Raw genomic sequence first — 11613 nt, forward strand, 5'->3', positions numbered from 1 at the left:
CTTGGCGAATTCACGGAGGAGCTCTTCCCTTGTGTGAGAAAAGTAGCCACTTGGGGTGCAGTCTTTCTGCTCAAGGCATCTGCTACCACGTTGGCTTTTCCTAGGTGGTTAATTTATACCATAGTCGCAGTCCTTGACTAATTCTAGCCATCTGCGTTGTCTCATATTCAGATCCTTTTGCTCAAAGAAGTATTTGAGGCTCTTATGATCTGTGAAGATCTCACATCAAACTCCATAGAGGTGGTGTCTCCAGATCTTTAAAGCGTGCACCATTGCTGCTGCCATTCCAAGTCGTGCGTCGGGTAGTTCAACTCGTGCGACCTTTGCTGGCGTGATGCATATGCAATCACCTTGCCCTTCTGTTGTCTCTATGTGTCCAAGGAAGTTCACTTTGCTAAGCTAGAACTCACACTTGCTAAACTTAGCATAGAGTTTCTCGGCTCTTAACGTCTCTAAGGTGGTCCTCAAGTGCATCCTCGAGCTCCTTCTCGTTCTTCGAGTAAATGAACACGTCATTTATAAAACTAGAACGAAATTGTCCATCTATGGGTGGAATACGCGGTTCATTAGGTCCATGAACACAGCTGGGGCATTTGTAGCCCAAAAGGCATTACAGTGAACTCGTAATGGCCATATCTGGTGCGAAATGCAGTCTTAGGTATATCGTCCTGTCGGACTCTCAGCTGATGATAACCCGACCTCAAACCCATCCTTGAAAATACTCCGGCTCCTCGCAGCTGGTCGAAGAGGTCGTTGATTCTCGGTAGGGGGTACTGTTTTTTGAGTGCTAACTTGCTCAACTCTCAACGTTCTATCCTTCTTCATGAAGAATTCTGGTGTACCACATGGTCACACACTGAGTCTAATAAAACGCGGGCCTAGTAGTTCTTGTATCTAGATCTTGAGTTCTGCTTGTTCCCTAAGCGTCATTCTATCTGGTGACTGAGATAATATGACTGATTCGAGTCATCCATTAGACGTTTCATTTCGACTGGCTGTTGAAGCCATTCCTCGCTTTAGATTTCATCGTCAGATATTGATTTCTCTAACGCTTGCATCGATCGTAATCGTAGTCATTGCGCTGTGGCATAACGACCCTCGTAACCTCTCGCTTAGCTGAGGTAGTCTACTTCACCGCTTTCAAGATGCTTTTGTGCTACCGCGATTCTTTCGTCATAATTTAGGACAGACTTTGTTCTACTCGCGTAAAATCTTTGAATACTGGATTAGTGCATGTGGAGGTGTTGGCTTCTTTCTCCCAACGCTACTGTCTCCATGCCCCTTTTGGTTCGACTGAGCGATTAGATCAGTCAAGCAGTTATATAGGTCTTTTACGTCATCGGATGCCATTCAATCCACATATATTCCTTGATATTTCTCTATTCAAGGCTAGTTACTTCTCCACGTAACGTAATATTCAATTTTTTTCTACCAGCTTGTTACAAGCGGAACGTAGACGTGAAATATTTAACGCTTTGTGCTGTCGGTTATGCGACGCTTCTGGTTGGTGCATCATTTTCTGTACGTGTCTCAATAGAGACATATTTGTCATGCGTATCTGAAAGAAACTGAGACCATGCCTTTTCTGATAGTCTCGTATCAATAACTCGATGATTAATCTAATAGTTTTAACTTGGATTATTATTCACACAGGAGAGTATGACTGAAAATTTGAAGGGCTCCTGAATACCCAACTGGACAAGAATAACATCTCTTGTTCAACTCATAAGAATTTTCGTCGATAATCGACCTTGAAGGTAAGTACTGAGTTCATGCAAAGAACTTCGTAGCTCAACTGGTTTCAGATAAACTCATAGAAGCTGAGGCTCACCCGTGGTGGGAGCTAGAAATAATCATGAGGATAGGTCATGAAAACCGGATTGTGAAATGGATTAAGCTGTTAAATTTCCATAGTGAGGCGGCCAAATAGGGCAGTACTGTGTCCAATTAAACTAAAAGGATCTGAGCATCAAGGATAGTGGATCAAACATGTCACCGCCTAAGATGATCAACCGCGAAAATTTAGAAACGTAGGCGATTGCAATGAAGGAACATTGATCATGCTTCAAAGGAATCTGGATTATGGAATAACATAATCACATCAATGATCTCATAGGTTCATTAAAGGTATTACACTGAAATGAAACTATTCAGAAAAAATCAGCTAGGCTAAGCTCGTTAGGTAAAAGTGCAATATGCTTGCCATAAAAAAATTTCCGAGACTAGGAATAATACATGTACTAGAACCGAGATAGAAATATTTCACACCTCTGTAGGGAAAATATTGCTACAAACGGTTTTCAAAATAGGGAGGTGAACAAAGTTCCAACACAGTATGAAATTCTCTGAGGAAATATTTAAATGGTGCGACCATTCTGGAGATCATAACTGTAAGCATCATAGAAATGAAATTTCATTGCATGAGTCCAAGAAATCGGGATATGGATCCCCTATATTGTGGCTCAAAGGAGACAACAACAAATAACGATGCTTGAAACATAAGAGTATCCCAAATTTGGGAACTGAAACTGAGTCACCGCTTTCGTGAAAAGAATGAAAGTGGCGTAGTACTTGCAGAACGCGAGTCAATCAAAAGTCTTAATAGACGACAGGACATCGTTATCCAGGAGGTTCAAAGAATGTCTGAAGAATAAGCTTATTCTGAAGGTCATAGATATGAACAACTGTAGAATTTAAGGTTTATGACTGGAGCTTACACAGTCGAAACTTTACTCTTTATGAACGATGATTCAAAGGACTGCAGTCCATAAACTGGAAGTGAGTCAAATCTCGCATAGAAAAAGGAATACTGACATGTTACTTGCGAGTCAAGCTAAAGTCTGAATAGACGGGGTACTGTCCTTTGGAAGGACTCTTAGAAAGAATCTCATTGGGAATCCAAGTAAGTACTATTGATTATGATCAACGGTTCTAGTTATGTGACACTCCCTTGTTTGTTCTTGTGGAGCTTGGACATGATAACTGTGCTGGAGGTCATACTTTCATATCGTTCTCGAAAACTTAGAACGCTGATTCTTTTTAAAACATTGCATTCTCCATCGTGCTTCATAGCACGCTATAAGTATCGTTTATGGGTCACGTAGCCACTTGGGCCTGTTACGCCAGCTTAGATCACTTTACTAGATCGCGGGTACGATCTCTTTTCATGTAGGGACGTATCTTCCCGAACAGGCTTGAAAGTATACTATTTTCGTTATGACTTGGTCTTTATAAAGACATTGTGAACTTCTTGGTTCATCGTCTAGTATACGTATATATGTATACTATCTGTGTGCTCAAAGGAATGGACTTCCTTTAATTGCTGTCTATAGGTAATACAATAGTACTTTCTGGTTCGTCTTTTCTTTCTCATAATTTTTTGGAATTAGAAGCTTACCCAAACTGATGGGTGTTAGTTGGTCTCATCTCCTTGGAAGGCGGTAACAATTCTCGTTCTGCTAGTACTTGGTCGCACGTGTCTCAACTAAGGTACTTTTCTAAAGCACTTCTAAGGTTCGCATACATGGGCCACATGACAGCTATACATTTCTGTCAAGCTCTTTGAAAATAAATCACAGATACATTAAGCATATCTCATGCAAAGTATCAGCTATCACGTTGCATCTTGCAAACATTTCAAATAAACATTTTCGTTCCCATATAGGGCTGTGAAAATTCTCTTCTTTCCTAAAAATCTCAAAATTTTCATTTTCCTTCTCAAATGGAAAATATTTTATTTCTTTAAAACTCTTTTCTGGACGAGCGGGCATCGACCCCTGATTCTGGTGCAGTTGATCGTGTCGAGCTGAGGTGTTGGGATCTTGTACTGATCATTCTGTTAGCTTCCTAGCCTAGTACTATTTATCTGGACTAAGGCTTAGAAGGAAGATTCTTGGGTCAGAGTGAAAAAAAGGTGCTCTGATACCACTCTGTCACGACCACATCTCCCTAGTCAAAGAAAGTGTCGCTATATCGCGACTAAAACTTACTGAAGCTGTCTCAACTCATCATGAATATAACTTAATTCAAGGAAACATTGTCTGAATGTGCTAAGGATAACATAGTACTGAATCAGAGTGAAATCTGGGACATTGTCTTTACAAAAACAAGTCTAAGTTTACGCAACGGAAGAGTACCAAGACAGATGTAATATGTATGAAGACATACTACACCAGCTATCCTTCTACTGATTTAGTCTTATGTCCCAACACCTCCTTTGCCTCGACCGATCAACCTGCCACATTAAGGAAAACAATATGCAGGGCTGAGTACTTGATATACTCAGTGGGCTTATGCCGAAAATTGTTTTCCTTTATTTGTCAGCCAAGCTGAGTGAATGCGGGGTTTTTTCTGAAAACTGGTCCTGGTCACTAAAATCTGTTATTTCTTTTTGAAATAGACTGCAGTCTTTTAAATTTCTGATGATATGCCATATCAAACTGCGTGAATCGGGAATGAGGCCACATTCCACGATCACTGGGTCGGCCAACCTAGCGCTAGCTCACGACCCCTGGACCAGCCAACCTGGCGCTAGCTCACGGTCCCTATGGTACACTAGTCCGAGTAGGATTTACTGACCTACTGGGACCCGAATTCGATTTAATGGTTAGCATAGCCAACAGATAGGCAATCATTAAACAAAAACATGGCATGACAACTCATTCAAATAATCATGTTTTCACATAAAAACACGCTTTTAAAGAAAGAAGAGAAAGGCCCACCTCGTTTGCTTAAATTCTCTCAAACGAGCGCTCCCTGATTGGATTTTACTTGTCGTACGACGACGTTCCTTTTATAACAAATACATGCTTAAATTAGGCGTAAGCAGTTAATTATCTTGCATGCATGCATGCCTAAGCGTGTGCTTATTATTTTACTTTCTGCTTTCTGGATTCATAATTCTTTACTATTAATTAAATCAACGATTTAATTTATTCGGAGTCTTGCCGAACTTCTCGAGTATTAGTTAAATTCCCGATATTTATATTTAATGTGGCCATCCATCGTTCATGGTGGCATGACATTAGGGGAGTCTTGTAACAAACCTCGCTGCTTTAATTAGCGGCTTACGTTATGACCTAAATTATCATAGGTCCATTTTCAAATTTAAATCCTCTTGGATTTAAATACTTAATTATTCTAGGATTAAGTATAAAATATAATTGGATTGGTGAGGTCCAATTGAATTAAAACTCGCTAGTAGACCAACTTAAATAAAATGGGCACTAGCCCAACTCATATTACTATAGCCCTAAAGGGCTGACTCTCATTTCACAATCCAGCAAAAATCCCCAATTTCACTCTCAACCCTAACCTTCGATCCCTGACTCAGAGTCAATCACCACTGCCTGACCGCCATTCACTATCTCTGAACCTCCGTCGCGCCATCGGATATTCCCAGCTACTCTACTCCTTCGGATATTCCCAGAAGGAACTAAACCCCTCCCCAGTCGCGGAGAATCGAACCCCGTATGCATCTCCTATCCGCGGAGAACCTCGCTGCCATGTAGGTCGTCGGGGATTCCGCTATCATCCGCCGTGCGCTTGCGTCAACAGAGGGAGATGTCGACCTTCTTCATCCCTCCGATTCGAGCTCGGACTAAAATTTTATCGGCACCTTGGCCTCGAATGTCGGACGGTTCCTCTCCGAGACTTCTCTCTCTCTCTCTGCAGCTGGTGCCTCCGATATCACCGCTGGCTGCTCGCAGCGACGACTCCATCTCTCGGCGTCATGGGTCGCCGGCGTCCCATACTGGCGCAACCTCCGCCGCATTCTTCCTTAGAGCTAAGTCTCCATTTTCTATTACCTATTTCGTTCTATTGAAGTTGTATGTGATCTAGTAGCACTAGGGTTCTGATTTGAGGCATGTTTATGGTCGGCCAAAATATTGGTTAAATCCTTGTTGGTTTATGAGAAATTGTTGGTATCTGATAGCTCCGTTACTGAGCTCTTACTTCCTATGTTTTAACGGCAGGGGTGTGTGGAAGTTGCACTACTTCTTCTTACTCTATCATTCTGCCTCAATATGCATGGTGTTGGTCTAACATGCTTTAAATGCTTACATGATGACATGGGTTTAAAATGAATTCGAAGGAGGTTTTACCTTCGCTGCTGCGTATCTTGTTGTTCCTTACTCTCGGCTTTTATCCCCTTTACTCCCTCTCGCTGCCTCGGTCCCTCTCACTCTATGCCTCACTGTATTACGATTGATTTGTGGTGATGGGGAATGGAGGAAGAGGCTTAGGCCTATTTATACTCGTTGCCTAACTGAACCCTGAGAAAAGTTGATGTACTTGGCTTAAAACGTAGTCCTTGATGGACTGGGTTGGCTGTTTCCTCTGCAGCAAAATCGCAGGGTGTACTCGTGAGCCGGATGAGCCTTTGGCTCGTGGCTATATTCTGATGCCATAACCGAATATGGTGCTTTGTGCTGCCTTGTACCCTAGCTCATTCATGGGTTTTGTCTCCTTTTGGCAGGTGCACAACAAGAGCAGGCATTTGGGTGGCTGATTTCTGGACCATGGCATGTATAAATGAAGTACAAGCTGCAGGGATTCAACCTTGCAGAGTGTAGCCACTGAGGTGCAAATTCTGTTGGCTGGACTTGCTCCTTTCGACCAAGCTCTCCTCTTTTCTTTGGAAAGGTAAGGCTACTCATTCCCTCTTAATGTAGGGTGCTAGTTTTTCTTTTATCTCATGCACTTAAATTCCATTTTGTGTGCGGTTGGCAGGGACAAGGGAGACCTATTTCCTCTGGCTGCAGCCCCTCTAGTTTGGCCTATCGGACCATCGAGAAGATCTGGGCCGCAAGCCCGTGCTGAAGAGGCCCAACGCTAGTTTACTCTTTCTTTTTTCTCTCTATAATGTAATCTAGTAGTTCTACTTGAAATCTCCGTTTTCTTTAACATGTAATAGTTATTTGGTGTGTATTACTTTTCAAGCATTTGCACTTTATTAGCTTGAAATTCTGAAATCTTGTATTTCTTTTACTCAAGAAATAAACAAATGCTCTTTCATTGTTTTTATCAACATCTGTCATTCAAGGCTTAACTCGATATACTAACTGTTATGTTCTGTATGTTCAAAGCTATGAATACTCTTTCTTTTCTTTTTTATGAATTCTAGTATTTATTTCAAAATTCTCGAGAATCTAGGTCTCGGCTATTACAAGATTGCTCGACAAGATGGTGCGGCGATGCTTGCTCACGGACCCACCACTCAGGCGACTTGACTCTGGCACCGAAGAATGGGTCATACTTCTCCAGGTTATCTAAAATCTTTATTTCCTAAACTTTTTGTTCCTAAGGATTTTTCGTGTGAAGCTTGTGTTTTGTGATATTTGTCGATGTTTGTAGTAGAGTCACATGGGTATATTTTATGAAACAAAAATCTGAGGTTGTCGAAAAATTCATTTCTTTCTATAAAATGGTCCAAACCCAATTTAAAACATCCATTAAAATCATGCGATCAGATAAGGGGGGGGGGATTTAAAAGTCCCTCCTTTTTGATTTAAAAGTCCCCACCGTCTTTTTGGCCCGAAGCCATAGCCACTTTCGTTTACCTCAATCGACTCCCCACCAAATTACTAAACCGAAAAACGCCCCTAGACCATTTGGCCACTATGACACAAGTCCCCTCAGCCTTATCCATCCCACCCAAAACCTTTGGTTGCACTGTCTACGTACACATCCCGAAGCACAAAAAAACCAAATTTTCCCCATGTGCGATTAAGTGTGTATTTGTGGGGTATGGGATCAATCAAAAGGGTTATCGATGCTACGATCCAAAAACCAGACGGATAATCACCACCATGAATTGCAGCTTTCTCGAAACAGAATTCTTTTACCACTTTGGGACTCAAGGGGAGTGTGAGAGACAGGGGGAGACCCAAGAAAACGACTCCCGTCGGTGGTATGTGCCAAGTCACTTTGATGTGGGACCAATTTAGCAAGTTGGCACTGTTCATGAGCCGACCTCATCTACAGAAACAAACCCAACGACGCTTCCGCCGCGTTCCGATGATCCAGCCGTAACGGAATCCGAGGTAATCTCTGGCTCACCTCTTGAAAGAGGAAGAGGATACTTCGATCGATCAAGATACTGGGCAATATGTGCTTCCTCCAAGGAGTACGAGAGGAATTCCTCCCAAGAGATACTCTCGTGAAAGAATTGGCCGGAAAAGCAAATACTCTGTAGCAAACTTCGCCGAAGCCAACATCTCCAAAACGGCAAGGGCATTCCATGATGCACTGTATGAGGAAGAGATACCTCAAACATTTGAAGAAGCAGTGAAATTCAAACATTGGAGGGAGGCAATGCTAGTTTAGATGAAGGCATTAAAAAGAAATGGAACTTGGGAGGTCAGCCCGCTGCCCGATGGAAAGCATACAGTTGGGAGCCGTTGGGTCTTCACAATTAAACGAAGACCAGATGGAAGCATTAAGCGATACAAAGCTCGGTTGGTAGCAAAGGGGTACACTCAAACTCAAGGAATCGACTACTCTGACATTCTCTCCCGTGGCAAAGATGAACACCGTGAGATTCCTTCTCTCTATTGCAGCAAATAGGGACTGGCCACTTCATCACTACGATGTGACCTACGCGTTTCTTCATGGAGAGTTGAAAGATCCCATCTATATGGAGGCTCCACCAGGATTCTCAGAAGAGTTCGGGCAAGTGAAAGTATGCAAATTGAAGAAAACACTGTACATGCTAAAACAATCTCCAAGGGCTTGGTTCGAAAGATTTACAGAAGTGATGGAGAAGTATGGATACAGACAAAGCAATTCCGACCACACACTCTTCATCAAACGGGAAGGGGAGAAGATCACATGTCTGATAATCTATGTTGATGATATGAACATTACTGGACACAATGTCGAGGAAATACAACAACTCAAAGAACACCTGGCTGCAGAATTTGAGATGAAGAATTTTGGCGATCTCAAATATTTCCTCGGGATTGAAGTACTTAGGTCAGGAGAGGGAATTTTTATTAGCCAACGGAAGTATGTTCTTGATCTTTTGACAGAAACATGGATGTTGGACTGCAAGCCAACAGACACCCCAATCGTTCAGAATCACGGACTTCAGCTCGTCAAAGGGGCAACCCCCACTAATCGTGGAAGATACTAGAGACTAGTTGGGAAACTCATCTATTTATCCCATACCAGGCCAGATATTGCATATGCAGTGGGAGTTCTTAGCCAGTTCATGCATGACCCTCAAGAAAAACATCAGGAGGCGGCACTTAGAGTGGTCCGTTCTTTAAAGGGAACTGCCGGACATGGAGTTTTGCTCCTGAAGAATGGGCACCTAGATATTCACGGATATACAGATGCTGATTGGGCAGGGACCTTAGTCGACAGACGTTCTACTGGTGGATATTTCACCTTTGTTGGTGGAAATTTAGTCATGTGGAGGAGTAAGAAGCAAAAGGTAGTGGCTCTCTCAAGTGCTGAAGCCGAGTTTCGAGGCATCAAAAGCGGTTTAACCGAAATCCTTTGGCTTAGGAGATTGATGAAGGAGCTAAACTTAGAACCGCAGAAAACTTGTAAATTGTTGTGTGACAATAAAGCTGCAATCAGTATCTCGAAGAATCCAGTACAACATGATAGAACTAAACACGTCGAAATTGATCGGCACTTCATAAAAGAGAACCTTGAGGAGAAGATAATGGAAATTCTGTATGTGAAATCAGAAGACCAACTGGCTGACAATCTGACCAAAGCAGTCTCTGCGAAAAGCTTTCAAGAAGTATTGGGCAAGTTAAGCTTCGGGAATCCCATCACTTAACTTGAGGGGGAGTGTTGGAAGATCCAAAATATTCTGCAAGGCAAAGAAGATTGCATAAAATCAGCAGAAGATTATACAATATTATGATCGAAAATTAGGGAGATATGATTGAGGGAAATCTTACCTTGTATAACTTTATTCTAGCCTATATATGATGTATAATTCCGTTGTGAATAATATAACAAAGATTTACCCAATTCTACAATCTTGGTTGTACTCAATGCCAGTGAATGTTTGAGAGAGCAAGGTTTTAACATAATATGCAACAACAGCTCCAATTGGTTTGCAAATGCTCAAGATGGATTTTCTCATGACTTGGAGTTAGAATAAATCTTAGTTGTGTGTGTTTTTATGTAGCATTGGTTGTGCTTCCATCTTGAGGGAGGGTGTTGAAATTAAAAATAAATTGTAAAGTTGATATTGTTTTTCTTTTATTAGCTAGTGTTTAGTATTATATTAGTTGGTAGTTTATATTTTTCCTTAGCCTATATAAGGCATCTTACTGTAATTTGTAGATTAACACTTCCAAAAATGTAGTCAATTAGTGACATTTTTCCTTTTCCGCTCTTCTCTCCTGCACTACAGTTTTTCTCAAATTTTATCAGTTTCTTCATCCTTCATTGATGGAGGTTTCAATCCAAATCAATTCTACATTTTCAACACATTCCACCACGTATCATTTCAAACTAATATCTACAAATGAGACTCATATTCCACTAACCTTCTTCCGCCTACTTTTCTAACTTTCTTCCACCTACTTTTCTGAATATTTCTTTAAACTCATGCCAATGCTGGAAAAAATGGGAATCCTAATTGTGGACGGAGGAGTAGATGCTACGAGTGGAAGATAAGCTTATTTGCAATCTAAAATGGGTTTTTGAGCAAGGGCTGAGAAATTTTCGTGAATCACAATTTATTTTAGAATTGTAGTGACAATGATTATGTGTTGCTTATTGTCAATAATTGTATGAAGATATTCATGTGGAAAATAAATAAATCGATTTTACAGATCTTATTCTCTCTCCCCACCGTTAAAAGAATTATTTGGCTATTTTAGGTTGTCAATAATTTAAAAAACCATCTATTTTTTTTCGCTTTCGTATACAGACCCTATATTTCATTAACTTTTTGCACTAATAATTCATTATAAAATTAATATAAAAATGAATTTCTCATTCCACTTACTTTCTCCCTTTATTTTTCTCCGCAAAGGAAGCAATTTCTTAAAAACCTTGCCGAACCAAAATGACTCTTTAAATGATGGACGGGAGGGAGTACTATGTCATGTCGAGGAATGATATGCTACATAAGGTACCTTATGTGAGCTCCTTTTGTAAGCACTACTCTCGTTTGACGCATGTTTAACTTTGTTCATTTCGATTTATATATTTAGTTTGATTCTAATAAATTAAAAAATATTATTGAAGTTTTTACTTTCACAAAATTTCATAAAAATCAAACCTCAATTTGGTCGTTTATTAAAAATTATAGAGAAAATGAGCAAATCGAGCTTTGATTTTTATGAATTTTGTAAAAATTTAAAAAGTTTTATAACATTTTTTAATATATTAGAATCAAACTAAACATATAAATCAAAACGAACAAAGTTAAACGTGAGTCAAACGAGAGTGGTGCTCACATAAGGTACGTAGCATATCATTGCTCATGTCTCTGTAGATATAAAACTATTCTCAAATTTTAGTTTTAAACTGATTCTATATTTCTATTTTCCTAAATAAAAAGTGCACACATACGAGAAATTGTTTTGGCAAAAAGAGATAAAGATAGCTTCTTGAAACAACTTTTAGGTCATTTCT

Source organism: Salvia splendens, chromosome 7, assembly GCF_004379255.2.
Source record: "Salvia splendens isolate huo1 chromosome 7, SspV2, whole genome shotgun sequence".
Taxonomy (NCBI): Eukaryota; Viridiplantae; Streptophyta; class Magnoliopsida; order Lamiales; family Lamiaceae; genus Salvia; species Salvia splendens.